The sequence below is a fragment of the Molossus molossus genome, unplaced genomic scaffold (genome assembly GCF_014108415.1).
Source record: "Molossus molossus isolate mMolMol1 unplaced genomic scaffold, mMolMol1.p scaffold_m16_p_22, whole genome shotgun sequence".
Classification (NCBI taxonomy): domain Eukaryota; kingdom Metazoa; phylum Chordata; class Mammalia; order Chiroptera; family Molossidae; genus Molossus; species Molossus molossus.
In genome coordinates this window covers 9420896-9445855 of record NW_023425358.1, presented here as the reverse complement: position 1 = coordinate 9445855, position 24960 = coordinate 9420896, and the positions used below count along the sequence as shown (strand labels likewise).

The 24960-nt window shown below is 46.6% G+C and overlaps 1 pseudogene; it reads left to right on the top strand.

Moving 5' to 3' along the window:
• Positions 1–18656, top strand: part of LOC118640321 — a 47988-nt pseudogene extending 29332 nt beyond the window's left edge.
• The last annotated feature ends 6304 nt before the right edge of the window (positions 18657–24960 follow it).

Below are 24960 nucleotides of genomic sequence, written 5' to 3'. Positions count from 1 at the left end.
GGTGGACTTGGAAGCGAGGCAGCTAGCTACCATTCTGGAATCTTCGTTTCTGTCTTCACCCTCTTCTCTCTCCTTGCCTTTTCCGGGGTTTCTGTGTGCTTCTGCCTATCTCTATCCCTCGCCAGTCCTCCTTAAACTTCCCGCCTTCTTGTCATCCTTTGCTCTGCCTCCCAAAAGAAAACAGTTCAGGTGGCAAAGCAGTGTACCTGCTTTGAATTGCAAAATCCCTTGCACTTGCTTCACTTGCGGGGAGAACACGTCTACCGTGGATCGTCTGGACTAGTAGGGGGAGATGCTCTTTGCAGACATGTTTCAGATTGATCTATATATGACCATGAATAAACATACACATGAATATGTACTTTAAACAAAGACTGCTCTCTGCTACATACGAAAGCTGCTAAGAGAGCTGATCCTGGTGGTCGCTGGGAGAGAACAGGGCAGACTCTTGGGAAGGACAATATGCCAGGAAGAGGGACCGCTGCGGCTGTTTCACCAGGCCTGGGAGAGAAACAGCAGAGAAAGGAGGCAGGGATGGCCAGGTCCTGCTGAGGCCAGGCCCGAGGTGTCGGTGTCCGGGCTAGGGGAAGGGTAGTGGTGGGAGGAGGGGCTCTGGAACATCTTTTCCATGATCCCACTTCCTTGTCTTGGTCCCCAGTGGTTGTCTGGGTCTTCGGCCATGGGGAGGGTGGGCTTGGAACACGCCCACCTCCTCTGTTGGCAGCTTTTCTGTGTGGGCCTTTTCAAATGTATCAGATGCGAATGAGGGATAGACTGCGGGTGTTTCTAGGGGACTGTCTCCACATGGTTATTTCGCATAGTAGACGAGAGAGTTGGATTAGATACTTGCTCAGCTCTGATGATAATTTCTCAGCTCGTACCATGTGCAGACACTGTGTGAGGCAAATGCATCACCTCTGATCCATTTGTCGTTTCCATTTCAATGCACTCCTGTGTGCCAAAGTGCCTAGCCCAATGCCTGGCACCTACAGTTTTTCCTGCTCCTCGTGGCTCGAGGTCTCTCACAGAGTCATCCTTCATCACTTTGTCACTGCTCTTGTCACACACTCACCCTTCTCCTCTTCCTGGTTGTTCTACAGCTAACGCAGATCACCCGCACTCACTGCCCGGCACAGGCATGAGCTCATCAGGCGCGAAGCAAGGCTGACACTGCCTAGCAACTGGGAAAATAGCTCCAGCAGCCCCACAGGGCTAGAGAACCTCATCCCTCGGATATGTGGGAACGGAAGGCTTTAGCTGCAGTAAAGACACAAACAAACTGGATTGGTCCCCAAAATCACGCTTCATGTGCCTGACACTCAGGGGAATGATCTTATTTGCATCCTGTTTAACCACCCTCTGGAGCTCCAGCATGTGCCTGAAAGGGTCAGATAAGAGGATTAAGTGATCAGGGTGGGAGCATCTCTAAGCCCTCTCTCAGAAGATGCACACAAAGATCCACATACACACACACACAGCAATGTACAAATTCACACGCACACACATACACTTTGACCTGACTTCCTGTTCCTGCACTGAGTCAGGGGAGTTGTTTGTTCATCAGAGACCATCAGCCATCCTGTGTGTCTGGACTGGAATGAGGACAAAAGTTACTCAAGTTAGAGATGTTGTGCAACACTGTGTGATGGATGCCTGCCCCACTTCCTGGTCCTTCTCCATTGCACAAACTGGACCAGGTAGGAAAGTTCAACACCCAGAGGACAATATGCTGCTCTTAGTCACACCAAGTGGGAAAGGGGTGCTGAGGAACTAACTGATGTCTGTGGCAGTTGGTGGACCTGGTTTGCTTATGAAGGCGCTTGAGGAGCTCCGTTCCCATACCGGGCTGATTTTAAGGTAATGGGAGTGGCTTTTCTGTAGGACAGCTAGGCTGAAGAATTTTCTGCCAGATTGCTAGATACGAAGCAGGAATAGGGCAGAAGGAATAATGCAGTGATTGGCCCCATGAGAGTTGCTTTGTCCCCCAGTCCCCCAACCATGGAAGGTGAAATGATAAGAGACCAGAATACAAGGTCTGGAGAGATGAAGTCTCACCTGTGAGTGGCAATTGATCACCACGAGGAGAATGAGGTTGGCTGGGCTCACATAGAGTCAGGTTCCTGCGAGCTGAGTCCTGAGTCTACTTCTCACTGGCTGTGTGACCCAACACTTCTCTTATGTGAGATGAGAGTAGTGATACTTCACAGGACAGGTGGGAGAATCTGAGGCTGTACGCATGTGGTCAATAGCCCAGACCTTGGAGCCAGCAGGAAATCTCTCATTCTAATCATCTGGCATCTGTGTGAGTTGTGCACAGTCCTGGGGTGCACAGCCAGCTCACCTTGGGTGCTTCTATCTGGTCTAGTGTCATCAGTTCTCAATCTCAAGTCTTAGTTTTAGTCCTACTTCAGCACTTTCGGCCTTCGGTCCTTTAGGTCACCATCTTTGCTCCCACCAGTCACCCCTTGACTTTTCCCTCACCTCCTTGCTCTTGGCATCAAATGATGGCTATTGTTCTGCCTGTGGTCAACATCTGGCATGCTAGAAAATTGTCAGTCCCCAAGCCTACATATAGCATTTATAGATAACAATATTACAAGGTTTAAAAAATATTAACCCAACTCATGTAAGCTTAGACTTAGTTACTTCAATCAATATCTGTAGGGGGCTACTCTAGAGCCAGGGATTTTTGGTTCAAACCTTACTCTTCCTTCCTATGGAACTGAAGTGAGATGAAGGTGACCCTGAATGGACTGTGAGCCTGAGCGAACTCAGGACAAATCTGAAATGAAACAGGGTCTGTAGAAATGGTTATCTCTACACTCTTAACTAAAATTCGCTCTGCGTTTCACTCCAATTTGGCTTCCACCCTCACTACTTTATTGAAAGAGCTTTTGCTAAAGTCAATAATATGTGCTCTACTTAATGGACATCATTTTTTGGAATGTTTTAATATAAATTTTTATTCAAATGATAAAGCGTATTTAATTATTCAAAGTCCCAGTGACTGATACTATCACAAGAATTAGAAAGAGGACAGTAACAAATAGCAAGTTTAGTCACAGTTTCACATAGATTGTTTTATCTTCAGGAAATCTAGAATGCCTAGAAATTATTAAAATTTTAAAGAGGTTAATTTTCATGAGCTTTCCCCCTTGACTTTCGCTAAATGTAACCACATTAAAATACTGACATAGTCTTTGATCATGAAGCAGAAATATAAAACTCAAGAATGATATTTAAGCAAAGCTCTCATTCAGTAAGATACACACAATATACATTAGAAAAATAACATTCTAAATTTTATAGCACATTCTCAGGTAATGTTAACCAGATTAAAAATATTCTTATTAGTGCTATTATATATGTCCTTGAGCTGGAAATTGTCTCAAGTAATAAAGTTGTGTTCAGGAAATAATACTTAAAATTATAAATTCTTATACAACAATTTCTCAGTTAAGTCTCTTTCAAATTCTTCAGTTGATAGCAATACTTAAAAATCTTTAACTGTAAACTCTTAGCGTGCAATGGTTTGATTTTTCCTGAATCGTGAAAAATTTTAAGTGCCATTAAATATATTATCTTCTGTTTCTTTTTTAATTAAATTTATCGGGGTGGCATTGGTTAATACATGTATATAGGTTTCAAGTATATATGTCAATGTTACATGATCTGTATATTGCACTGTGTGCCCACCACCCAAAGTCAAATATTCTGTCACCATATATTTGGCCCCCTTCACCTAATATTCATACAGGTATAATTACCATCATCCTCAGCTGGTTGAATCAGCCCCTTTGGCTATTTGGCTCTGGGACAAGAGTTAACTGGATGGTTAACCTTTGTAGAAAAAATGTCTTCTCCCACTTCTGATACATCCTCCTCAATCACCTTCTAAATAACATTTTAGAAGGGTTGCTGACTGATAGACTGTCAGGCATCCTAGATGAGGCTGACATAGTGTCCTTTGAACTTCTGCTTTAGATAGAAGTCTCTAGATCAGTGCCTGGATTACTGGTTTTTTATAAAGGATACAACTCAGGAATCAGCAAAATGAAATGAAAGCCACGCAGAGGGCCCCTGCCAGCACTTCCACCTACTCACGACCTGGAAGTTCTGTACCACTCCTTTTCCATCCTGTCCACCATGGGGTTTCACTCCATCCCTCCTTGGAAAGCTCTGTTGCCTCTGAGACACCACATACTCCTGGGTGGCTTCTCTGGGTGGCTTACTGCTTCTCTGGACATTTGTTTTCTCAGTTTCTTTTGATGAAGCTTTTCCTTCTGCCCAACCTTTAATTTTAGAAGTCCTCAGGTTTTGATCCTAGACAACCTCTTCTTCTCACTCTGCTTCTCTCTGGGAGATCTCTCCCCCATGGCTTCAAAAACCATCTCCCGAACTTATGTCTCTAAATGAGACTGCTCCTCTCTACTCGACCATGCAGCTCCTGCCAATTCTACCTACAACCTGAGTTCTAGCCACATCTCTCTGTCCTCTGCTCCTCCTTTGTCCATACTCACGGTCCCTCACTGGACACCTGTGACGGCCTCTGAGAGGCCACCCCACCTTCATCTGATGTCTCCTGCACTCAGCAGCTGAGGTGATCAGACTCTGTCATTTGCCTGTGTAAAATCTTCAGTGGTTCATCATTACTCCTAGGATCAAGCCCAATATTCTTAACATGGTCTGTTAGGTCTTGAGTAATCTCAATCCAAGTCATATCTTCAGCACTCTGGCTTCCTTCTAGGTTCTTGAATTTATAAGGTTTCTATCCATCTCAGAGTCTTCTCACATCGCACTCCATTGCCAGCTGTGCCTCTTTTACATACTTGTGTGGTGATACGGACTTTTCTTTTGTAGCACTTATCACAATTGACACCAAATATTGAGAAAATTATTTGTTTATTGTCTATCTCTCCCACTGAAATGCCCTTTAAAGTCAGACAGCATGTCTCTTTTGTTCAACCATTTATCTTTAATGCTGAGTAGTTTTATTTGATTCAACAAATGCTTCTTGACGGACTGGATGAACCAGTAAGGGGTGAAATCCTGATACTGAGCTTTTGACTGAACGTTGAAAGTGGTTATGAGATTGGTGCCTATGGATAGAAGTGAAGCCCAACTTTCCTCCAGATGTAGATTTTGACACCCACAGAGGGGACGATCTATATCAGCGGTTCTCAACCTGTGGGTCATGACTCCTTTTGGGGTCAAACTACTCTTTCACAGGGGTCACCTAAGACCATCAGAAAACACATATTTCCAATGGAGATTCATAACAGTAGCAAAATTACAGTTATGAAGTAGTAACAAGAATAATTTTATGGTTGGGGGTCACCACAACATGAGGAACTGTATTAGAGGGTCATGACATTAGGAAGGTTGAGAACCTCTGGTCTATATCAAGATCTTTGGGCATTCCCAAGGATAGCACTGTGTGCATGAATAAGCTTGATGATGACAAATCTGTGAGACTACAAGGCATCCATATTGATTCAATTGTGAGGAGGGAGACTGACATTGTCTTGCTTTGACAAGTAAAATTGGTAGCACGATGCTGAAAAAGGAGCAGAGTTCGGGCTCAAGCAACCATTACACTAAGATTTGAATCCCAAATCAACAGCCTATTATCCTGTATAATCAGGCAAGTTATTTAACTTCTCCAAGCCTCTGTAGGTATCTATCTCATTGGGTTGTAAGAATACAAGATATAATCTACATTAAATGCTCAGCTCAGTGTTTGGCATACAGAAGGAACTGACTAAATGTTGCCCTGGTTGTTATTATTAGTGGTACTGATTCTCTAATAACAAATCATTTAATCTTGGCAACCTTGTTGCTTTCTCCAGCTGTAAGATCGTCATCTCCCCCCCCCCCCCCCAAGGTGACCTCTATAGTTTATCCAACTGCAAGAGTCAATTATTTGGGAAATTTATATTTCTCTGATCTATTCTGAAACTCTTTAAAACACCTCTGTTGGAGGGGCAAATATCCTTTCTCTTTGCAGCCATGCTCATTTGGACTTGTTCTGGAAAATAGGCAAGAATAACACACACAGGAAGAAAAAGTCCAACCCAGTCTGGTTTGGTCCTACCAGTACTCTTGGGTGGGACTAGAGGCAGATGTTTCATGATAGCCACATCATGTACATCTTCCTGGGAATAATGGCAGCAAAGAAACCAGAGAAGCAGAATGACTTAAATTTATTTTCTTGGAAAGATTTGTTGGCAAGACTTATGCTTTGCCTCATAAATGGGCAGGGAGGCTAACTGAGCAGGAAGGCTGGGTTTGAACCACGCCCTCTCTGTTGGCCAGGCCCAAGAACATTGTCTCTAAGAGCATGATCCTTGGCTCCAGCTCATACTTTATTTCTCCAGAGGTCCCAGGCTGTCCTTCTGCCCCTTTGGTGATCTATCATTACTCTGATACATGTATAATTTGAACCCATTTGGATGATATGTATGGGAGGAAAAGAAGAGCATGCAGAGACAGACAATGGCTTTAAGTAGGGAGCGATGAGGGCAAAGACAGAGGAATCCTTGTGCAAAGGTAGAATTCTTTCCAGCTGAGTGACAGAAAACCCCCAAATTAATAGTGGTTTAAGCAAGATTAAGGTTTATTTGTCTTGCACATTCATGCTAGGGAGACAGGCCAGGGCTGTAACTGAGGATCTGCAATTAAGTGACCGGACAGACTCTTCTATACCAGTCCTCTGCCATCTTCAAAATGCAGTTTCCATATCATGGTCCAAGATGGTGGCTTCAACTTTGGGCATCACATCTGGAAAGAGAAAGAGAGGAAAGTGAGGGGGAAGGACACATGTCTTCTTTTTAAGGCCATTTCCCAGAAATTGAACATGTTGCTTCAACTTATATCCCAATGGCCAATATTTAGTCACATGGTCACATGGTCACATGTAGCTACAAAGAGACTAGGAAATGTGTCCTTATTCTCAATGGCCACATGGCCATCCAACTTTTGTGGGGTTCTATTACTGAGGAAAAAGTTGAGTACAGGTATCAGAGGACAATTAGCAGTGTCTGCCACACCCTGAAAACAAGAATGGACACTAGAGAGTGATGTCATAAGAACAGCCACAGTTGGCCTGAGGCGTTGGCTCTGGAGCCAGGAAGCCAGACCTGATTAGAATTTCAGTTCTACTAGATGCTAGCTGTGCAAATGTTGGGCACATTTCTAAATCTCTCTGAGCATCATTCTTCTCTTCTGTAACATGAATAGTAACGGCTTCAGAGAATTGCCAGAATTAAACAAGGCGATGTTTATAAATTGCACAGTGTCCTTCCTGGCAAACAGTTGGAAGCTTACAATAAGTCTTAATGATTATGATGTTTGTTTTGGATGCAGAACCTCCCCAAGGATGTCCTTTCCCTTTGGCCCAAGTGGAAATGAGATTTCTAGCTGGATATCATCATATTTGTGCCCATTACCCACACCCTTCAAAAAGGCCATCGTTTTCTCTTGAGATAGATTAATCTCTTGGTCAGATTTTGAGTTCCTCTGAAAGCCAAGATCTCCTTGACAGAACGGAGCCCTAACATTTAAATAGTAATAGCTTATGACATGAAAATAATGGTGAATTCCCTCTTCACCAAGTTAGGGCTTAATTCTCTCAAACATGTCTTTATTTTAGGCTTAATAAAGCAGTTGCTGTCCACTTATTAATATCTGCTTATTAAAAACATATCTGTTGTCTGTGGCACAGTCACAGGACACCAAGAGCTGTCCCAGCCCCACTTTACCCTTCTCATCCACCTACTGCCCAGCAGCCCGCCAATGCCTGTGCTTCTCCAAGAGGATTCTATTAACTGCTAACCATTGCATGGAAGAAACATGCGTAAGGCTACTCCTTCCCTCTCCATCCCAGTGAAGAACATACCCCAGCCTGTGCCCCTGAAATGCAAGGCATGTGGTCACCTTGACTGTCTGCTGGGTAGCTTCCTTCTGCAGGCTGTGGACCCTGCCCATGTGCTGTACCTGCTGCCGGACGGAGGCCAGGCCAGGCTCTGTATGTTTCCTTTGCTCGGCACCAGAGTGTCAAGTATGATTTCTGATAAAATTGAAGGGCAACTAATAATATTTGACATTGAGGCAGAGTTTTACAATTCATGAAGCATTTTTGTACCTCAGTAAAAATAGCAAGGAGAATACCAACATTTATTGAGTCTATGAATATTTCGTACACACGAGCTCTGAATTTCACCATTGCGTTTGATGGGCATTATTGTATACCAGTTGTACAGAGTAGTAAATCGAGGCTCAGAGAGCAGAGATGACTTCTCCAACGACACAAGCTCAAGAGTGGCAATTCTCAAAGGAGGCACATTTGGGACTCATGCATTTTCCTGATTCCACTATAATGTCTTGCTTCATGAAGGAGTCAAGTAGAAGAAAGAAGAAGACAGACTTGGGCCATACGAATGCTACCTGGAAGGGACATTTCAGACCCAGAGCAGAATGGTCCCTCCAGGAAGATTCTGTGGGTTCTAAACAGCCTAGGAGCCGCACATGCTCTTGCCTTCTCCTAAGCTCCTGTCTAGCTGGGGTGAAGGCAGCAGTTGTTTCTGAGGGTTGCTGGCTAGGAAGCTTGGAAAGAGAGAGAGATGCTGTCTTCAGACAGAAAGTCACATCAAAGGGAGTCTGGGGGGACCCCTCATAATTATTACTAACATAACACCACTTCTTCCTGTTTCCTTGACCTCTTTCATTCTCTGATTGTATCTCTTACAGTAAGAGTCTTAAACATCTATACACATGCCTTTTCCTATAATTTCCACAAAACTGTTTCAAATTGTGTTATCAATATTCCTAGCAACATAGGAACTACTGAGTAACATTTAATATTTCTTTTATCATGTTAATGTGTCCTGTGGTTGGGTTATTTTGTATTTTTATGTTCAATTTTATGACTTATTTTCTTTTCCTATTTGCTTTAATATAGTGTTTTTATACATAAAATATTCACTAAATTGAAATACAAAACATTGAAAAAAACACATACCCAGAAGATTTCACTCTCATCAAAACTTCTCAAACCCACCTTCTTTAGGGAAACATTTTCATCAGTGTCTGGCCTCTTCTTCTAATTCATTTTGCAAAAATATATGTGTTTTGGCACAGATACTCATATATTAAAAAGAAAATATTCTTTTTTTTTTTTCTTAAGACAACACAAAATGTTTAATTGTTAAATCAGATGTCACCTGGACTATAGATCTACCCAGTTCCAATTTGCATATCATTCAAAGGACATAGGCAAAAGCAAGGTACTGGTCAAGCATTCTTCCTGTGACGAGGGCAGGGCCACCTGAAGCTCTCCCAGTGCCATTTCTCCCTCGTAGTAGGACATATTCTGTTTCATGTTTAACATGCAAAAATTAAGCAAGGAACATGGATTGTTGCTACTTTGGCTGAGCACTTTGCAAGGTTTCCACATGGATGCTAGCTGATTTCCTCCATCGAGGGCAAAGGAGGTGTTGCTACAACTCAGGAACAGCCAGATGGAAGAGGTGCAGAGGTGTGTGAGGAGGGGTGGGAGCCTCCATGCGGGGCTCACCACTCTCCTGACACCTCCGAGTGTTCACCCACCCGGAAACTCAATAATGCCACAGCTTGGTCAATGCCATGTTGAGCACTATGTGCTTATTACTGAGTTAAGAGCTTTGCAAACACCGTTTCATTGGATTCTCAAAACATTCTTGCAAAGTAGACATTATTACCTGTTTTACAAATGAGTAAAATGAGGCTCTGACAGATTAATGCCCGAGGACACACAGCTGATAAGTGGTGGACCCACAACTTGCTCCAGTGTGTCAGATTCCATGGAGCCTTTAACTACTGTATTAAATGGAAAATAAAGTACTTATCATAATGAAATAGTAAAAAGCTTAGGGCCTGGAACATAGCAAGTACTCAGTAACTGGCAATGACTGTCTAATCAACAGAAGTTTGAGCTCATTGTGGGTGGATTGATCATTGTGTATATTTCTTTCTATGTCTCCAAGTGCGTTGCGCAGAGCAGGACCGTAAAGGCTTAATTCTCACTGACCGATGGTGACTTCAGAAGCAGAGTAGTCATGGAGAGGAGCAATGTCACTTGAGTGCAGCACTGGCCTGAGGCATGCAATGTGGACTTGATTGGTGACGGTCCACGGCCTTGCTCTCCCAGAGGAGCTGGGCAGGCTGGGTTGACAGTCTCAGGCTCTCCTGGGGTCAACAGAGCCTGGGAAAAGCTGCAACATGGAACAAAAAGGTCATTGCCAGCTATAAAAGTTCTAGGACTTTTCCAAAGAAAAGGGAGAAGTTATGGGTTAACTGAGTTTTCAGACCTCAAAGTAACCAAAGGGACTTTCCTGATTCTTGCAACCAGTCACTGACTATGGCGAGTCAAGGAAGCGGTGAAGAGCAAGGGAGAGGCAAGGCTTTGACACCCCCGAAGGATTCTGGTCTCATCTCGGTCTTTGTGGAAGACAGGCACGCGGACTCGAAGGACCCAGCATCCTCCAGCACTAGAGGCTGCCGTCCTCCCCACTCGCAACCCTCGTCTTCCCTCCGCAGTTCTGCCCTCATCCCGGCAGGCGCGCCGCCTCCAGCTCTGAGCCCTGTCCCGTGGGCCCCTGTCACGTTTGGTCCCCTCTTCAGCTGAGGAGGCCCCTGAGGAGACAGCAAGAGCTGTCTGCCAGATTCTCACTAGGCCAAACTCTATTTTTGTCATTGAGTGTGGACAACAGGTGAAGCCAGGAACGTGGGTGACCCTGACCCATTCAGCCGAGTGAAGGAGAAGAGCGCATCCCAGACGAGCTCAGGGACACAGGCGTCCACCTGGAAAAGATTGATTTGCCTCTGTTAATGGGCCCCCTCCTGTCTGTAAATGCTAACAGCTAGAGGGAGTTAAAAGGATTTCTGAAAGGTTTATTTTGGGGTAGGTTTGAAAGCTCCCCTCTCCTGCTCTGTTTTTCTTTTTAGACAGCTTTGCACAAGGGGCAGGGCTCCTGCCAAAAGGCCTCGTAATGCCCCTCTTCGGGGACTGAATTTATCCGCTCAGCTGTCCCTTGTAAATTTATTCCTGTGTGAGATTTTTCCCAAACCATTCATTCCTTCGCTTAGCTCAGGCAGCTGGAATGCAGAAAAAAATACATTTTTTCTTTTTCTTTTCTTTTCTCCCCCCCCCCCCCCAAGAATGTGCCTTTTGTGTGCGGGGAGGGGCTGGGCTGAAGAGAAAAGAAAACAAACGTGTGTGCTGAAGCTCATGCATGCGGGGGGCGGTGGGAGCCCCCAAGGGCGCTGCCCTGGGCGGGTGAGGGGTGGCACAGGGCTCCCGGGATGCCAGCCGATGAGGGTGTCTGCAGTGGGGGCCTCTGGTCCTCAGCCTGGGACTGGGCCAGAGAAACACCTCATTGGTTGTTTCCATGGCAACATCACAGTTTAACTGGAATGGAAAGCCTCGGTGGTTTAGAGCCAGGAGTGGCTTTCCAGCTGCACGTGTGCACAAAGCAGGTCCGTGGGGAGGAGGAGAGTGTTGGGAAATTTTACTTTATTTTTCCTTGAGTGGTTATGGTCTCTGAGGCAGGTGAGGACTGTAGAAGGGGTTGGAGGTGACATATGTGCTTAAAGAATTTGGGTTGCCTTAGGGACAGTGAGAATTTTCCTGCAAGGCATGATCGCTGGGGAGGCCTCGCATCTTGAGCAAACAGGCAAAGGAATGTTGGCATGAGCAGGCACACGGATCTGCGGCCTGTTTGTCCTCTGCACTCCCATGATGTTTATCTTCCCAGGGTACCCCAGCACACAGGGGTGGCTGAAAATGTAGCAGCATTGGCAGAATAGTCAGGATAGGAATGTGCCCCATTTTCTGGCAAGAACTCGTGTCATGGAGCAAGGAGGGTCTGTGGGAAGCGCGAAGGACAGGAGATGGGAGGTCCAGGTGTCCTGCTGCATAATATTCCCGCTGCAGTCGGAGCAGGCAGATGCGCACTAGCACCCCAGTTCTGGTCTGTTCTATGCCCACAGTATTCTGTGAGGGTTTCTGCCAAGAACAGCTGTCCAGGAGCACGAGGCCCCCACCCAGCCAGGAATCTGTTTTCTCTTATGGGCTGGCAGACAATTTTTAGAATCAATGAGCCTACACCATCTCTTTCTGCCCAGAGGATATGTACACTTTTTGTTGCAGATGTTGTTTCTGTCCCCACAGCCCCGTAAGGACCACCTGGTCATCCCATTAAGAGGCTCATTCATTGAATGTGTATGTGGCTGGGGGCTCTGCCTTTCCAGCGAGCGCCTAGGTAATGGCCATGCTGCAGCTCCATTGGCGGGCCTGGAAGTAGCCAGGGTGGGATACTCGATCTATGGGGCCAGTAGGAATTCTCAACAGAATGTTCTTGCCATGGTCCGCTGGCAGGGTGGTAGTTTCTCTTCTGTGAACCCGTCTTTCCTGGTCTTGTCCTTCCATAAACACTAAGCAGCTCAAACCCCAGTTTTCAATGTCAGTGTGCCACCCCTTGGAATGAATGAGTTTAAGGACAACTACAATTTGTTTCTGGAATTGTAGTGCCACTTCATGGCTAAGAGTTCAGCGCTTGACATAAGACAGACCTAGATTTGAATCCTGGAGCTCACGTACAGAGCCATGAACCTTGGAGAAGCTACCTGTACTCTATAAACTTAATTTCCTCAACTGTGAGGACTAAATGTAATGATATATGTGAAGCACCCCATTTATATTACCTATTACCATTATTGGTTATGAAATAATTGATATATGCTAGAATTTATGAGCTGGAGACCCACAGGCTGAACCTGCCCTTCCCCCATATCCAGATGTTTGGCCCTTGCAGTATTTTAAATAACATCGACTGAGTTGCCAACATCTTAAAATTGGGAAATTTCACATAAAAATTGGAATTTGAGGTTTATGTTGAAAAATCATTAGCTCTGACAAACCTGGCTCTGATTTATTGCATGATAACAGGCTGCAAATGGTGGGGCTGGGCAGGGCTGGTGACTTCCCATGGGGCCGACACCTCCCGTTCACCACCAGCTCAGTCCTCTGGTTTGTGCTCCTCCCCGTGGGCACATGCCCTTGGGTCCTCACACCTGTAGGGTCCCTTCTGACTCTAGAATCCCAGTTATTTGGCTCACTGATGTGTAGTGAGGGCTTCTGGAGCCCAGCAGTCTAGTTCAAGATTACCTTGCCAATTACACTTTTGCTTAAATGAAAAAATTCTGGTCGCCTCTTCTTTGCCATCCAACAGAGTAGTTAGTTGCCTGTATCGCTCTCAGCAAAGCTCCTGGGGCCAGAACCGGCTGGTCTAAAAAGTGTCCCTGTTTTATCATCCCAGGAGTGTGCCTTCCTTGCTCTCTCCCCAAAGGCTAAAATGCTCATGACTTTGGCCTTGCGGTTTGGGAAGATGTTTCTCTTGCTCGACGCTGACGTCTGGGTGACATATGAGCATAATTACTCTTTTGTTGACTCTTGATTTTTTTGAGTCTCCAGAGCTGCCTGGGCCTAGTGCCCAAGAACTTTGCTCCTTGAGTTAATGGCAGTGCTGGACGATGCTCTTGGCTGTTGCCCAGAAGTACTCCTGGTGCTTGGGAAGGGCCACGATGGGAAGGATTTCTCCCTCTCGCTCTCCTAGCTCCTAACGTTGTGTGGGCTGGAGTAGAACCACAACAGCCGAGAGGAGGTGAAGGCACAGATGAAGATAGAAACCCGGAGCCTCATCGTTTTCTTCACAGGCTCTTCTGTGGACCTACGACTTCATGCAAGTTCCGTGCGAGCCGACTCCTCTCGGCCTCAGACAGATCCCGTGATGTCAGTGAGCCCTGGGGAGGTGCTAGGTCTGAGTACGAGGAGAGTTTTTAGGGGTTGAGATCTGGGAGGGACCGCTTGACTGCTGCTCTGGGTGGACAGGTTTCTCTGACCCACAGTGAAGGTCTGGGTGAGGTCTGGCCTCTTCCCACCCAGCAGGGCTTTTCCGTATCACTGTGGTTGTTGGTAGTCTGGGCAGTAAGGAAGAGGGGGCGGCTGCTATTGGGAATGTGATTCTAATGGCTTTGTATTCGTCACACTCTCCAACTTTGGGCACAAATGCTCCACGAATTTTAGTTTTGTAGGATTGTGTGTGATGGTGGGTAGAAGGCTTGGGAAAAGCTCTGGCATTTCTGCTGTCACCTCCAGAAAGTGGGACTCGAGCCACGGAGCGTTTGCAGAGGACCCGAAGAAAACATCGTTCTGTGCGGAACCAAGCTTGCTATTTCCAGTCTGTCAGCAAGCCGACAGGACAGCACGAGACAACCAGAAAGCGAATGTCCTTTTCTAGAATTCCGATGGCCTTAAGATAATCTGCGTGTGTGTTCACTGGTCTAGAGAGAAAAGTCTTGCTCGTACCAGAGGTTGGGAATACTCACCCTGTAAGTGTGGACATAAGTGGCCTTGTCCTAAGTGTCCTCAGATGAGTGACAGGATGGTTGAGCCTCTTGGCCTGAGGTTGACCTGTGAAAAGGCTGCTGGAATCCCCTGCACCTCATGTGGTCACAGGAAGCTGGTGAGGAAGGGTCCCGGGCCCGTCTGAGCCCGGGTCCCTGCAGATCACAGGCTCCTGCACCCAGGTCTCGCTGGGTGTGGTACTTTCCCACCACCAATCTGCACCAGAATCACTCGAAACTGCAAAGGCAAGTCAACCACGTCTAAAGTCTGGCTGTGAGCCGGAGTCTGCACGTTTAACAAGCACCCAAGTGTCTCTGAGCTGAAGAACCCCGGTCTCACACATGGACTTAAAAAACGCATGTGGAGAATGTTTCTCATTCCTCAGTTTCAAACATTCTCTAATAATATCTCTGATTAGAGTGGAGAAGTTCCAGGAACCGAAATGCCAGGCCCCGGTGGGGACAGAATGTGGGCTCCAGTCATCCCGCACTGTTCGGGGCTCCGTTCAGGTCAGGTGAGCGAGGGCCTCATTACCCGGGACACCTGCTGCGGGGGCGCTTCATGACCACCTCGAGATGTCCTCCCAGTTAGGCTGGGATTGTTTTCGTTAAAGAGTTGACCTGACACCCCTTGGTTCCAGGTGGAACACATTTTCACTTAAAACCATCAAATGTAGACTCTGAAGGGAATTTAGAGATCTATTCCAGAGCTCCCATTTTTATAAACGAGGAATTACAGGTCAGAAATAGCCCAAAGAAAAAAAAAGTTGCAATGACTAATTCCTGAATTTACATTCAGGGAGCTTCATGGAGAGAGGGACTTAGGAGGAGAGCAGTCAACTAGAAACAAAATTATTCTCCCCAAACTCGGCCGCTGACTGGGCAGAGATGACCTCCCATTTCCTGAAAATCCTCTCAAGGGGACATGCATGTCAAGCAGGAGCTGTGACAGTCCCGTGCTGCCCGGGCCCCCCTGCCTGAGCAGGCTCTTCAGCCAGGCCTGTGCCACCCACGACTGGCCTGCGGTGGGCTGTGTTCTGCAGACAGATGCCAACTATGTCACAAGCTCCACCTTCGGCCTCGGTGTTGGGAACAGGGGAGAATGTGAGCTCCTTTCACAGAGCTACTATCTAATCCTTTTTTTAAAATTGATTTTTTAAAGAGAAAGGAAGGGAGAGAGAGACAGAAATATCGATGAGAGAGAACATCGATTGGCCACCTCCTGCATGCTCCCCACTGGGGACCTGGCCCACAACCTGGGCATGTGCCCTGAGCGGGAATCGAACCAGGACCTCTCAGTCCATGGGAGGACACTCAGTCCACTGAGCCACACCTGCCGGGTGCTTGCTATCTAATTCATCTAATTCGCTTACTTACTAAATTCTGTTTCTGTGCTTTTAACTGTCCAGTTTCGGCCTTGAGAGAATATTTGGATGCTTGGATTTTTGAAAACAAAACACTCACTCCTTTATATTCTCAGTCCACAACGATTGGGAGGAAACCATACTAGGTCAGGCGGGTCCGGGAAGATGTTTTTCTGGGGCGACACCTGCTGTGTGCACCGCGGTGTACGGCGCCGCCACGCGTGGGTGCGCGGTCCGCAGCGGCCCAGGGAGAAACGAGACCAATGACGCTCGGTGTGGTGGTTCTCTTTCTTAAGTTTGATTTTAAAATTGAGATTAAATCAACACACGTTAATTAGCAGAAAGTGAAATACACGTATCCTAAGTGCTCTCTCTGTTGAGGTTCACATGGTTATTTTATGTAGTTCTGGCTTTATGTTTTAAGCGGTGTCTCCTCTCTGCCCACGACCCAACTAAAATATGCCCTCTCAGGTCTCGGTGGCTGGGGCATCCACTCGGTCCCGGGGAGTGGAGCCGCTCGTGGTGTGGAGCTGCTGGCACCTGCTGCCCAGGCATCATGATGCGCCGTGGAGGCGGCCTCGGGGGCCTGGCACCGTGGATGAAGAGATGGAGCCCTGGGAGGTGTTGAATCAGCTACTAACTCAGTCTGCACTTAGGTTTCTGGAAGAGGGAGGGCTGGAGAGGGTCTCAGACTGTCTGGACAGAGCCGGGACCTGGGCCTGGAGAGGAACAGGGAGAACTGGATCTCTGCTGGAGGAAAGTTACTTGAAACTTGGCAGTGGGCAGAGGTGCCCGGTGTTCCTTCAGAGCTGCGCTTGGCGCGCCCGCTGGTTGGCTCTGCTGGCTGTCTACAGTCTGTCCGAGCAGGGGTCAGCTGATAGAGTTTTGTTTGGTAGAGATGCAAATGATTTCTGTCCGGTGGGGTTATGGTTTATGACCCGGTGAAGCATTAACCAATTTAGATTTTAACCTCGTGATCCTATCTTAACTTTTAAAATTAATTGCCTATAAAAATCGAACTTTTCAAATTGTCACTTGAGCAGTTTTAATGTCTTACTGTTTCCCTCCTTAATTGATGAGTTGGATCAACATTGTGATAGGTATTTATTTTATGTTTGAATGAAAGTCACAGTGTTAGCTCTTTGAAAATGGCCCTCACCCAGGTCCCCCTTCTCCAGGGCCCAGGTAGCTCAGAGGGCTGGAGCCCCATGGGCTCCCCTGTGCCTCGTGGTCACATTCCTGGGCAAACTGGCGGGTGAAACAATGTGTCTGTGTGTTCACGAGGTGTAAAGGAGGTGCATGGAGGGGGGTGGTGTTTAAAACATGGCACTGGGGGTCCAAGCATCCATCATGAACAATTCCTTTAGTTTTCCATTTGCCAAGTTGTTCCAGGGCCCGGGGTTGCCAGCGTCTGAGCCAGTGACTCACTTGCGTGGAAACACTCGTGCAGTGAGCACTGCCCCCCACCCGTCTGGGCAGCGGTGACCCAACCAACCTGGCACTTTCTTTACCCCCTTTAATTGTATCAGTGAGAACCTGGAGTTTGCCTCCTCGGGGGTTTCCTGAAACATGACCCACTCAGACTTTGCAAAGTTGCAGGTGGGACAGGAAAACAAAGGTGGCTCTTGAAGCCCTGGGCGCGGGTCTTAAATCCTGACGCCTGGGGTGTGAAAAGGTCTGAGGGGACAGCCAGGTTGAGGTGAAGCAGTGAAAGTCTGCGGCTTGTCAGGACAGGAGCAAGAGTATAATTCTGTATTAGCAGTTCGCTGACCTTGGGCAGCCTGTGCCCGCACAGTGGCCTTGTAAAAGGGCAGAAAAGCAGTGTCTGTGAAGGTGGCGATGGCTGGGGAACAGAAGCCACCCACATCTGGCGGAGCCACGAGCAGAGTGAAGGCAAAGGGTGGCTTAGAAGGTGTGGAGCTACGTTCCCCTTCCGGCTGGGGGCAGGGAGCAGGTGGGCCCTCCCCCTACCACCAGTGCCTGGCTTCCATCTGATGCCTTTGCCTTTGCCTCGATTTGCTCTGTCAGGATAGAAATGGTAACTCGACTTTTATCTGGATAAAGTACTAAGTGCTTCATATACTAGCTCACTTAATCTTCACAACCGCCTCATCAAGTAGGTATTGTTATCATCACAGAAAAGAGCACTGAGCCTCAGAGAGGTTAAGCAATTTGCCCAAGGTCACTCAGCTGCCAAGAGGCAGAGATGGAATTCAAAGCGTGGTCTGTTCGGCTCCCAGGCAACTTATTGCTGTGTTATACTCACCATTCCAGGTGAGCCTGTGAACCCAGTGGTGGAAAAATATTAATAAAAGGGTGGAGGGACTGCCAAGCTCTTCCGTCTGGCAGGATTGATTTCGCAGGGAGACTGCGAGCTTAATGGGAGCCAAAGCTCAGGCCTTACCCTGCTTTATGTGCCCTCAGACCCCAGAGGTGCTAGGCATGCGGGGAGCGGACACAGAGCGATATTTCTGCTGTGAACTTTCATTAGGATGTATAGAGTTCTGTTATGTGCTTGGAAAAAATCCATCATCTCAAGAGGCTATATAATGCTCAAAACAGCTTTAGAAATTCTCTTTGGAAATTGCTTTCTGAGCCTCAGGCACATAAATATATTTTTATATATATTCTCGATCATGGCAAGCCTCCGTCCTTTGAGGCTACCTTTGGATGTTATAGAAACGCAAAGGCAATTGGAAGCCAAGTTTGTGGAGGGAGGTGAATGATCAACTCCAGTTTTCAGATTTGTTTGGAAACAAGCTGGTGGTGCAAAGCAGCAAGGCGGCGGGCCGCGAGCAGCTCCCGCCGCCGGAGACATTCCTGCGCTCGAGGGTTTTACAAGGGTTTTAGCACAAGCCCTGCAGGTTTTGGTTCCTGCCTACTCACCGGCTGCATGTCAAACTGCCTTTCCACTCCTATGTCCCTGTGACCTGTTTCCTTCAGTTCCCGGGACACAGCGCACCTTACTTGTCGCGGGCCTTTGCCCATGTCCTTTTCTCGGTCTCGTTTTGCCCAGCTCGTCTGCCAAGCCCAAGTTTGCGTGCCATTTTCTCACCTGTGACTCTGCCGGTGCCGCGCTGATCCCTCCCAGTTGTGATGACAGATTCCAGGACGTTTGTGCTTGTAGAACAGCTTGACCCGCCGCCACCCTGCGAGCTTCCTGGTGGCAGAGACGGTTTGCGTGCCACCGTGCCCTCCGCCTTCAGCAAAATGTAGGGCATGATTCTGGCACTCGAGAAATATTTTTAATTTTTTTTTTTATCCTCACCCGAGGACATTTTTCAATATTTTGTTTGGATAGAGTGGGAGGGAGAGAGAGAGAGAAACATCGATGAGAAAGGGACACATCGAGTGGCTGCCACCCGCACGACCAACCAGGGCCGGGGACAAACTGCAACCAAGGTACATGCCCTTAGCGGGAACCGAACCCGGGTCTCTCAGGACCGCAGGCCGATGCTCTAACCACTGAGCCAAACCGGCCAGGGCTTGAGAAATATTTTTGAAAGGATGAACAGAAGTATCCGAGTCACCAGTAACCAAACGGTTCCTCTGCCGAACTCTGCAGCCTCTCCTTGTTCACCGTCACCCCAAGTCTCTCCTGGGAACCTCAGGACCCTTCACTCCAGGTTCTCCTTCCCTCTTCTTGCCTCTCAGCAGGTGCTCCCCAGCTTCTGGTTGTCACTGAACCTTCTTTTCATGAGTTTTCTCTCCAGCCCTTCTCTGTCGAGCTCCAGGCTACATGACTCATTGCTCGTTTCTACACGCCGGGTCGCTGGCACCTGGACCGTCTCAAGGACCAGAGCCATTTCCCCAACTGCTCCTCTTCCTGTGTTTTCTCTCTGGAATGTTCCCAAATCTGTCCTTCTCCTAAAAAGAAACCATAAAGTGATCTTTACCTCATCCTTCTCTTCTCCTTCAAGGTTCACCTTCTCAGCAAGAGAAATCAATTCTGCTCCTGGAGCGATACTTGCATCTTTCTTTTCCTGTCCCTTCCGAGGAGAAAGTTTGAGGGCAGGTCCTAATGATTCCTCAGGGGGACAACTAGGACAGCCTCACGACTTGCCTCCACCCCTAGGCCGTGGAGGTCCCGCAGCCTTACAGGTCGCCCGTCAAAGCTCCGTGACGACGGCTGTTATCCACAGAAGGAAGCCCACCCTGTGTGTCACTACGTCCTTCGCTGCTCTGACTCCATCGTCTCCAAAGCGTGGTCCCTGGATCAACAGCATCAGCATCACCTGGGAGCTAGACATGTGACTTCTTGGGCCCCACCCCAGACCTGCTGAATGAGAAACTTCATGGGGTAGGGAAGGCAGCAGTCTGGGTTTCAACGGCCCTCCGGGTCACCCTGGTGCACGCTGAAGTTTGAGAACCACTGCTCTAGAGGGGTCAGGTTTCTCACGTACCTCTGAAGGTTACAATTATTTTTGTGCCTTCGTAACTTTGCTTATTTTTTTTTTTTTCATCTGAGTGGAATGGTTTGCCGCCTTCACACTCCGTTCCCCAGAACTCACACTCACACTCACGCTTTCCCCACATGTCCAATTCCTGTTCATTATTTCTGGTCCCATAGTGCTCTTTCCTGAAGTGTCCCCTGGTCCTCCCAGGCAGAATGAATCACTCTCTCCTTTGAATTCTCGCTGGTGCTGCCCCCGGACTACTGCGATGTGTCTGCTTCTGCCTTGTTATTTGTTTAGCTTCATAGCCTCCCATATAATAAGCATCTTCTGAATTGACTTGGGTCAATGTGCCATTTAATATGCCTTGGCAGAAAAGGGTGAGGTTTGTCTTGGATAGAGAATCAGGCCAGAGACATACAGCATTCAACTCCCGCGGGAACTGGATGTCCCCGGGGAGGTGCCCTGTGTCTCCAAGCCTGCAACTGGCTCACTCAAAGTTGTGTAGCTTAATTTTGGAGACATACCTGAAATGTCTAGAAGCCTCGATTTCTCAAAAGATAGGATATTTTGGGAGAACAGAGCAGAGGGCAGCTTATCAGTAAAGCTTCCATTTGACCCAGTGATCCCACTTCTAGGAATATACCCTAAGAAGCCTGAAACACCAATCAGAAAGAATATACATACCCCCATGTTCATAGCAGCACTATTTACAATAACTAAGATCTGGAAACAGCCCAAGTGTCCATCAGTAGATGAATGGATAAAAAAGCAGTGGTACATATACACAATGGAGTACTATGCAGCTGTAAGAAAGAAAGATCTCTTATCCTTTGAGACGACATGGAGGGACCTGGAAAGTATTATCCTAAGTGAAACAAGCCAAGCAGAAAAAGACAAATACCACATGATCTTACTTATATATGGAATATAATGAACATAACAGACTGAGGAATAGTGTAGACCCAGAAACACGGAAGTAGGGCACAGACTGACATCCCTCAGAAGAGGGGGTGGTGAGGGGGTGGGAAGAGATAAACCACAGAACTTATATGCATGTATGCATAACCAATGGACATGGACAACAAAGCCGGGGACGGGGCAAGGGGGATGGGGAGGAGGGTGTCAATGGGGTGAAAAAGGAGAAACATCTGTAACAAAAATTAAATTAAAAAAGGAAAAGAAAAAGAAAAGCGATGATAAGGAAGACTCAGGGCTAAGCCCACATACCTAAGCTAGCAGCAGGCAGAGACCGTCACCACCCCCACACAAAACAAAACACCTCAATAAAGGAAAGATACAAGGTTCCGTAGCTTTCTGATCTACTGGGCTGGCTAATGTGGAGCCGATGTGGACATGACAAAGCATTTTTAGTTATGAGGCCATTAACACATGACACTTTTTTCTCAACTTGTTATGGACTGAACTGTGTTCCTTCCAAATCCAGATGTGGAAGTCCGAACCCTGCATGTGACGTATTTGGAGATAGGACCTTTATGGAGGTAACTGAGGTAAAATGAGATCTTAAGGGTGGGGCCCTAATCCAACAGCACTGGTGTCCTTAGCAGAAGAGAAAGAGACACAGGGATGCACAGTATAGGGAGGAGACCATCTACAAGCCGAGAATATGTATGTTCAGGATTACATATCATTTTGGTGAGTCTAATGGGTCCACCCTTCCTGACGCGATACAGGCTTTCACTTTGTTCTAATGTGACCGGAAACTAAATGATTAAAGAATTTAAATAAATTCAACCCTCTCTACTTCAAGTTAGGGGCATATCTCCCATTCTCTCTCTCACACCCTCCCTCTCCCCAAGGGCTTCAAGTCCGGGAGATGGTCTCAGAAGGAAAAGAAACCCTTTGCCGTGCCTATAATAGACGATGCCGTAATCTCTGGAATAGTTCTGCTTGTTACAAAATAGAAAAAATATGGGGGTACATGAGTAAAAATAGAATTATTTTAGAGTGAAGAGGAGATGCAACCTAAGTGTAATCCAGTTCATTTTAGCCAGTGTCTAATTTTATCCTGGTGCGGTCTGGCGGAGAAATGACACACTGGGCCACTAGAAGAACTGAGCTCCGGGTGATTTCACTCTTCCCTGAGCCTCCTAAGTTACACCACGTGCACTGACTGCTCTGTGGGGAAAGCCAGACATGTGCCTGGGACTTGTCTAGATTCTACTCTGTTATCCCAGGCTGCGGGCTGTGACAGCCCCCCTGACTCCCCTTCCCCACTGCACACGGTCAGCCCAGTCCTCGAGGCCTCAGCAAGTGCCCCCCGCAAAGGAAACTGCCCGCAATCTCAGCTCACCTTGCACACGCTCTCCCCTTCTGGGATTTTTACTCTTCTTCCCCCTGTGGTTCTCCACACTGTTTTCAAGAATATGAAACAGCCCTTGCCGTGGGAGGGATGCCTTGTCTGTAGCTAAGTCCTACTCAACAGCTCGAGTCTGAAAACGATCCATCTCTCTTTTCAGCGGTAAAAACACATTCAGTCATATTGTTTTGCCAACATTTTATTCTGATAATTTTCAAGCATACCACAAAGTTGAAAGAAATTTACAATGAACAGCTCACATACTCAGTGGTGTGTTGGTAAGCTTGCTCTCCAGGGAAAAAATTAAACAGCTCTGGTGTGGGGTTTGCTGATTTCTGTGGTGTAGGTATTCCCTACCATGGAAGGTTTTTGGCTACTAATGTGGCTTGGGGGGAGATTGGAGCCAAATCAGCTCCTGTGAGCCTGCTCAGGCACACCCTGCACAGAACCATCACCTGGACACCGCCACTCACACTTGAACATGCCTGTGTCATCACACACGTGTGCACTCCTGTCTGCACCATCAATCCATCTTATTTTTTTTATACATTTCAGATCTGAATAGAATTCCTTCTAAATACTTCAGCATGCATGTTAACTGGGGTTTAATATTTATTGAGAGTATTTTTTTTACATGAAATGAATTCTCAGTCTTAATTATGTATTTGCTGAATGTTGACAAATTTGTACACCTATATAGTTCAGCCCCTATCAGGATATAGAAGAGTACATTTACCATACAAATGTGCCCCAAAGCTTGGCCAACTAAAACCTTCAGCTTTTCCTGACATGAGCTGTCGCTCAATCAGGACCCCTTCGTTATGCTTGATCAAATGATCATTTCACCTAAATGTCCACCTTCACATTGGTTCACTCTACATTCACCAGGATGACTAATCAGAAAGTTGCTAATATATAACTTTGAAAGGAGATGCCCCATAAGAGCCCTAGAGCTTCAGTGCCCAGAGTATGTACATTCATTGAGTCAGGCCAAAGAGCATTACAGGTGTCAAACACTGACCTAGGCTGCGGTCCCCAGGAGAAGCAAGCAACCTCACATCCTGTCCCTTAGGTTCCCTTGAGGTCCATCTCCCACACTAAATACATGTAAATCATTCTGATAACAGTCCCACGGCATCGTTGTCATCCCCAAGAAAAAGCCTTCCTCGTCTCCCGCCTTCTGGCTGATCCTGACCACACTTCACTTGGCCATATACCCATTTGGCTTTCACCTGTTATAACTCAAGGAAAAATATCAGTCAACAGCAAAAAAACAAAATCCAGGAAAACACTCAGCAAGAAAAGAGAGAAAGTCATTTGCCTTCAATTATGGAGAAGTGAGAAATATTGGACAGTGTTTGAAGTTTTAAACCACAGAGCCATGTTCCAGATGAGGAAAGCAAGTTTGGAGAAGAGCAAGTAGAAATCTCTCGCCTAAAGTGCCAAAATAGAAAATATTTTTAAAAATCATTGTGTGTATCTGTGATATTAACCATGACAGTGATCCGGACATGACAGCTGCCTTCTATTATTTGAGAACCGTTAAGATCATAATATCTTACACATGTGTCATGGTTTATAAAGATTTTGTCCTGGTCACCTTACTTTACAGACCTGGTAAGAATGAGCAGAAGTTACAAGAAGGCTGATTTTTTAAAACCATTAGAGCTGTGTAAATGGGTTATTGCTAGATTCTTCCATTTTTAATGATTTCATGACTTCATGACTGCATGACTCTCCAGTGACCACATTTTCCAAACTGAATTTGGGTCATGTTTTTGCCAAGTAAAACCCTGATAACTCCCTTTTCAACCTGGACCTGCAGAATGGCTCCCACAAAGAAGGGTGGTGAGAAGAAGGGCCCTTCTGTCATCAAGGTAGTGATGAGAGAAAACACCATCAACATCCGCAAGAGCGTCCATGGAGTGGTTTTCAGAAAGCATGCTCCTCGGGCACCCCCAGAGGTGCGGAAGGACAGATGTCAGGAAGGAGGGGGAGCTCCGGATATGTGCATTGACACCAAGCTCAACAAAGCTGTCCCGGCCAGATGAAGAAGGAATGTCCCACACTGTACCCAGGTGAGGCTGTTCAGGAAACATAATGAGGATAAGGATTCATCAAACAAGTTCTATATGTTGGTCACCTACATCCCTGTAGGTTTGAAAAGTCTATAAACAGTTAATGTGGGTGAGAACTAACCACTGATTGTCAAAGTTACATAGAGCTGCAAACAAACAAACTAACAAAACCATGGCACTTGGAGATCATAGAATATTCAGGAGATTGTTGTTGTTATTCAGTTCATTCAACAAACATATATTTGTATATTTTATTATAGTCTCTTTTTAGACATCCACAAAGTTACGCTTTGTAGAATAATTCATGAATGATAATTTACTTAACCCTTACTCTACTGTTGCACATTATGGTGTTTCTAATT